General features: G+C 42.2%; 1 pseudogene across 1 annotated transcript in view; it reads left to right on the plus strand.

Moving 5' to 3' along the window:
- Nucleotides 1-4,283, plus strand: part of LOC311226480 (tenascin-R-like) — a 48,273-nt pseudogene extending 43,990 nt beyond the window's left edge. Inside the window, exons 11-13 of the transcript in view lie at nt 1,342-1,499; nt 3,158-3,322; nt 3,807-4,283. The product of the transcript in view is annotated as a tenascin-R-like (transcript). The remainder of the gene's footprint in view (nt 1-1,341; nt 1,500-3,157; nt 3,323-3,806) is intronic.
- Nucleotides 4,284-6,536: the final 2,253 nt, after the last annotated feature.

Here is a 6,536-nt window from a genome sequence, read left to right on the forward strand (position 1 = left end):
AGTTTTCTCATTTGAGCTGCAATTCTCAATAATTTTCTTCATCATAGTTTGCACATTCACCGATGGATAAGCATGGGACACATCCTAGGCTTTGAAACGTCAAGCAGATAGGTCCACAACAAGTTTGTCTGTCATGCACTCTTCCCAATACTGCCCTGTCAAGGCAGACCGCAGTAACTTCAAAAAAGTTAAACTGAGAAAAATGGCTTTAAAGTTTTTTGACTTGCCATCCAAAATGTGTTATAGGTAGATAGATGATAGTACCCAGATTTAACATGTATTAATGAAGTAATCTTTAGGCATACAAAAATATGACATAATTATTTTAATTAACCCCCAAAAAGCAGATACTGCACTCTGCTGCACAGTTCCCTTAAATAATTATACAGGTAATGTACAGGCAAAGTGCAGTAACTTCAAATACAATGTTGTTTTCCCTCCAGCTTTCATAACTTAACCTAGCCATTTTATTTGGATCATCATCATTCCAATATATTCAGGTGTTAAATTTCATTTTCAAAATGGCTAGGTTAAGTTATGCAAGCTGGAGGGAAAACAACATTGTATTTGAAGTTACTGCACTTTGCCTGTACATTACCTGTATAATTATTTAAGGGAACTGTGCAACAGAGTGCAGTATCTGCTTTTTGGGGGTTAATTAAAATAATTATGTCATATTTTTGTATGCCTAAAGATTACTTCATTAATACATGTTAAATCTGGGTACTATCATCTATCTACCTATAACACATTTTGGATGGCAAGTCAAAACACTTTAAAGCCATTTTTCACTGTTTGGAAGTTACTGCGGTCTGCCTGGTTTTTGAGTGTGATTTTGTAGTTACTGCAGTTTTTAAAACCCCATATCTCCAAAACTGAGCGACATTAACATCTGAAACTTGGTCACAAGATAAAACATTTATTGACAAGTTCAATTTCACTCATAACTCAATTCTGACTTTTTTTGAGTTACTGCGGTCTGCCTTGACAGGGCAGAATATACTAACATACACTTCGACACTGTAGCGCTCAAGTTTGAACACTTCGTTTGAACACTTCGATGAACATTGTTACTCAGCTGATAGAGTTGTGCCCTTCCTGCTGACTTGTCGTACAAAACTTGTAAGTCGATTTGGATAAAAGCGTCAGCTAAATGACTAAATGTAAATCTAAGATCATTTCTCATGGGCAAATGCTGATGAATTATTGTAATTCTTATGGCTTATTGTGTCAAAATAATGGAGTGGCACTCAGACCACATGGTGTCATTCACTAGAGCACTTTCCATGAACAAAAAAAGTGAAAAAACATAGCTGAATTTTTCCATTCCCCTCTACTCAGGCCTTGAGAATCTTCACAACCTCACAACTATGCTCAAGATGACACCTGCGTGTGGACATGCGTGATGGGGATGAGGCTGTATTCGCCAAATATTCCACCTTTGAAGTGGGAAAGAAAAACTATAAGCTGTCTGTGGCTGGGTACAGCGGGCACTGCTGGTGAGGTGAATACTTGTGCCTAACTCTCTGCAAAAGGACCTTCTCTTTTCTCCTCTCTTCTCCTCTCTTCACTTTGCTTCTCTTCTCTCCTCTTCTCTTCTCTTCTCTCCTCTCTTCTCATCTCCTCTCTTATCTTCTCCTCGCCTCTCTTCTCTTCTCCTATTATCTTCTCTTTTTCTTCTCTTCTCTCCTCTTCTCATGTCCTCTCTTCGCTTCTCTTCTCCTCTCTTCTCTTCTCCTCTCCTCTCTTCTCTTTGCTTCGCTTCTCCTCTCTCCTCTCCTCTCCTCTCTCTCTTCTTTGCTTCGCTCTCGCTCTCTCCCTCTCTCCTCTCCTCTCCTCTCCTCTCCTCTCTTCTATTCTCTTCTCTTTGCTTCTCTTCTCTCCTCTTCTCATCTCCTCTCTTCTCTTCCCCTCTCCTCTCTGCTCTCCTCCTCTTCTCCTCTCCTCCTTGCTTCTCCTCTCCTCTCCTCTCTTCTCCTCTCCTCTCCTCTCCTCTCCTCTCCTTCCTCTCCTCTCCTCTCCTCTCCTCTCCTCTCCTCTCCTCTCCTCTCCTCTCTTCTCTTCTCTTCTCTTCTCCTCTCCTCTCCTCTTCCTCTCCTCTCCTCTCCTCTCCTCTCCTCTCCTCTTCCCTCCTCTCCTCTCCTCTCCTCACCTCTCCCCTCCTCTCCTTTCCCCCTCCCCTCCTCTCCTCTCCTCTCTTCTCTTCTCTTCTCTTCTCTTCTCTTCTCTTCTCTTCCTTCTCTTCTCTTCTCTTCTCTTCTCTTCTCTTCTCTTCTCTTCTCTTCTCCTCTCCTCCTCTCCTCTCCTCTCCTCTCCCCTCCCTCCTCTCCTCTCCTCTCCTCTCCTCCCTCTCCTCTCCTCTCCTCTCCTCTCCCCTCCCCTCTTCTCCCTCCTCTCCTCTCCTCTCCTCACCTCTCCCCCTCCTCTCCTCTCCTCTTCCTCTCTCTCCTCTCCTCTCCTCTCCTCTCCTCTCCTCTCCTCTCCTCTCCTCTCCTCTCCTCTCCTCTCCTCTCCCTTTTCTCTCCTCTCCTCTCCTCTCCTCTCCCCTCCTCTCCTATCCTCTCCCCTCCTCTCCTCTCTCCTCCTCTCCTCTCCTCTCCTCTCCTCTCCTCACCTCACCTCACCTCACCTCACCTCACCTCTCCCCTCCTCTCCTCTCCTCTCCCCTCCTCCTCTCCTCTCTCCTCTCCTCTCCTCTCCTCTCCTCTCCTCTCCTCTCCTCTCCTCTCCCCTCCTCTCCTCTCCTCTCCTCTCCTCTCCTCTCCTCTCCCCCTCCTCTCCTCTCCCTCTTCTCACCTCTCCCCCTCCCCTCCTCTCCTCTCCTCTCCCCTTTTCTCTCCTCTCCTCTCCTCTCTCCCCTCCTCTCCCTATCCTATCCCCTCCTCTCCTCTCTCCTCCTCTCCTCTCCTCTCCTTCTCCTCACCCTCACCTCACCTCACCTCTCCCTCCCTCCCTCTCCTCTCACTCTCTCTTCCTCTCCTCTCCTCTCCTCTCCTCTCCTCTCCTCTCCTCTCCTCTCCTCTTCTCTCCTCTCCTCTCTTCTCCTCTAAATGTGGGTCATGGTCTCATGAGACCTATCTTACCTGTCACTGTTCACTGGGTCCGACCAATCTACTAAAAATTAAATAAAGTTCCATCCCCCCCCTCTAACCTGCAGGTGACTCTATGACCTACCACAACAACCGGCTGTTCTCCACCAAAGACAGAGACCCCACGCCTTTCATAACGCGCTGTGCCATGTCTTATCGTGCCGGCTGGTGGTACACAGAACTGCCACGAGGCCAACCTCAACGGACTCTACGGCATAGACTTCAAACACCAGGTACACCAGGTCCATTTAGTCTGGAGACCAGTTAGGAACACACACACACAGTGGTACAAAAATAACATAAGATAAGATAAGATAAGATAAGAAAGAACTAAGAATTGGTATAGCACTTTATATTTACAGTACACAAATTACAGGGTAATAACTCTGTAATAACATAAAAAAACGGAAAATACATGGACATTTCCAGTAAGATGTGGAATTGCAAGTAATTAAAGGTATTATTACTGATATTTGTAATCATGAATGGATGCCTTCTGAGGTTAAACCGTGGTACATGTGCTCTGTGTAGAAATCGGATGAAGTGGATGAGGAGCTTTAGCGTATCTTTTGTTACTATACATGTTCCTCTTAATCTCTATGGATTTTATATATACATTCTGCAAAGGTTCTATATATACATACATATATATATATATATATATATAATCCTTTAACCTATTTAAACATTTTAACTTAACGTTTGTATACATTTCAGGGCATAATCTGGACCTCTTGGAAAGGAAAACAATTCTCTATCCCTTTCACTGAGATGAAGATGAGACCAACAGCCTTCAACCCTGCGGCTCAAGGATAATGAAGGACGGGATTGAAGGAGAGAAAGAGTTCAAATAAAAGAGAGAGGGGGGGGGGGAGAAGCCCTCTTTATCATCACGTGTATGCGTGCATGTGTGCATGAAACGCGCTCATGCGCACACTCACTACGAACGTATGCATTGAATGAATACAGCCATACCTATTCACAGCAGTTTAAAGCGTGCCTTGCTCTCCACTCCAGACACGTGCAAAGTCCTTATTTCTCTAATGTATAGTGGGCCGTTTCCTGTATGTTTACTGTATATTGTACAGTTTCTCAGTTTTTCCCTTTCTTTTGTATTTTACTCTTTTTAAAGTGTTATGGCGCCCCTCATTGTAAGCTGTAAAATATATTATATGCACTGTCCCCTCACTATGATGGTACAACCGTGGAAATGAGTGGGTGAGTGATGGAGATTTCTGTTTTGTACTTGACTTGGTTTTGATTATCAACCGTCCTTTTCAATGTTCGTTTTGTGTCGATTTATTGTATTTTTTTCTACTTGTAATATTTCCTTTTGCCCCGGTAAAGATACAATAATAAAACAATTGTTGAAAATGACATATTTTTCATATATATAGTGATCTATGAGCATGGGTATTCATTTCAGGAGGGGCATGGGCCTCGGAATGCTTTGCTTCACAGGGCTAATGGGCCTCGGAATGCTTTGCTTCACAGGGCTAATGTATCTAGAAAGTAACGCTGCTGATGCCTCTTTCCAATGCGGAAGATGGAGTCAAGTTTTGCAGAACTTGATTGCCTGGCCTGGGATCAGAACTCTAGAATACTGTGGTTTGGTGAAAAATTCAATACAAGCCAAATACATTTAAGCAATAATACACCAGAGGGAATGCTACACCGTGGGACTTTGGGACCAGTGTGATGCAGTCGCATAGATCATCACAGATGTGCCAACAATCACAACCTCAAATGCGTTGGTATTATACAAATGATTATACAACTGTTATCACTTATTCATTTTTGTTGTTTTACTGGTGTAAGTTAGGATGGAAAATGTAGCAAGCAGTAATAATAATAATAATAATAATAATAATAATAATAATAAATAATAATATAATAATAATAATAATAATAATAATAATAATAATAATAATAATAATAATAATAATAATAATAATAATAATATAATAATAATAATAATAATAATAATAATAATAATAATATAATAATAATAATAATAATAATAATAATAATAATAATAATAATAATAATAATAATATAATAATAATAATAATATAATAATAATAATAATAATAATAATAATAATAATAATAATAATAATAATAATAATAATAATAATAATAATAATAATAATAATAATAATAATAATAATAATAATAATAATATAATAATAATAATAATAATAATAATAATAATAATAATAATAACCTATAATAATAATAATAATAATAATAATAATAATAATAATAATAATAATAATAATAATAATAATAATAATAATAATAATAATAATAATAATAATAATAATAATAAACTTTATTTATTAGCACCTTTCATACAGAATTGCAGCTCAAAGTGCTTCAGTAAAGAAAATACATAAAAGGCATAAAATGAGCAAAATAGACAAAGTCAAGGTAAGACATAGAACATCAAATCACAGTTCTTCAACAAAAGGTGTTAGGTTATGAATGAAGAATCCGGAAATCCCAGGTTGTGGAACCAGGAACCGTCTTGGTTGAATGGGGTTTTGCCATATTGACACCAATGACGTATTTTCAAACGTTTTACAAATGTTAACTTGAAATCCAAACCATTTGAATCCAACGGTGGTTTTACTTATCTAGTAGGCATTTCAAATGATGAGGCTTGTATTTTTGCTAGGCTATTTCCAAATGTTAAAAATATACTGTATCTGACCTCTTCAATTGCGGCACAAAATGTAACACTCTTAATTGTAATTGGGGGGAAAAAAGACACGTGACATGATTTGCATTTAAAATTAACATATTTTTTTTTAATACATCTATATGACAAAACCCCACTCAGGACTGCTTTTGGGTCCACCTCTTTGGATTTCCTAACACACTCTATTATCTGGAGATTCTTCCATTGGAATGTTACTCAGCCAGTCACAATGTATGATATGATCAAACGGGGGGTGGGGGGGGCTGTATCCCGGGGGGTGGGGGGGCTGTGTCCCGGGGGGTGGGGGGGTTGTATCCCGTGGGTGGGGGGGCTGTATCTCGGGGGGTGGGGGGGCTGTATCCCGGGGGGTGGGGGGGTTGTATCCCGTGGGTGGGGGGCTGTATCCCGGGGGGTGGGGGGACTGTATCCCGGGGGGTGGGGGGGCTGTATCCCGGGGGGTGGGGGGGCTGTATCCCGGGGGGTGGGTGGGCTGTATCCCGGGGGGTGGGGGGGCTGTATCCCGGGGGGTGGGGGGGCTGTGTCCCGGGGGGTGGGGGGCTGTATCCCAGGGGGGTGGGGGGGCTGTATCCCGGGGGGTGGGTGGGCTGTATCCCGGGGGGTGGGGGGACTGTATCCCGCGGAGGTGGGGTGGTCGGACTGTATCCCGGGGGGTGGGGGGGCTGTGTCCCGAGGGGACGAGGTGGGGGGCTGTATCCCGGGGAGGTGGGGTGGTCGGACTGTATC

Source organism: Notolepis coatsorum (assembly GCF_963971535.1).
Source record: "Notolepis coatsorum genome assembly, chromosome: 4".
Classification (NCBI taxonomy): domain Eukaryota; kingdom Metazoa; phylum Chordata; class Actinopteri; order Aulopiformes; family Paralepididae; genus Notolepis; species Notolepis coatsorum.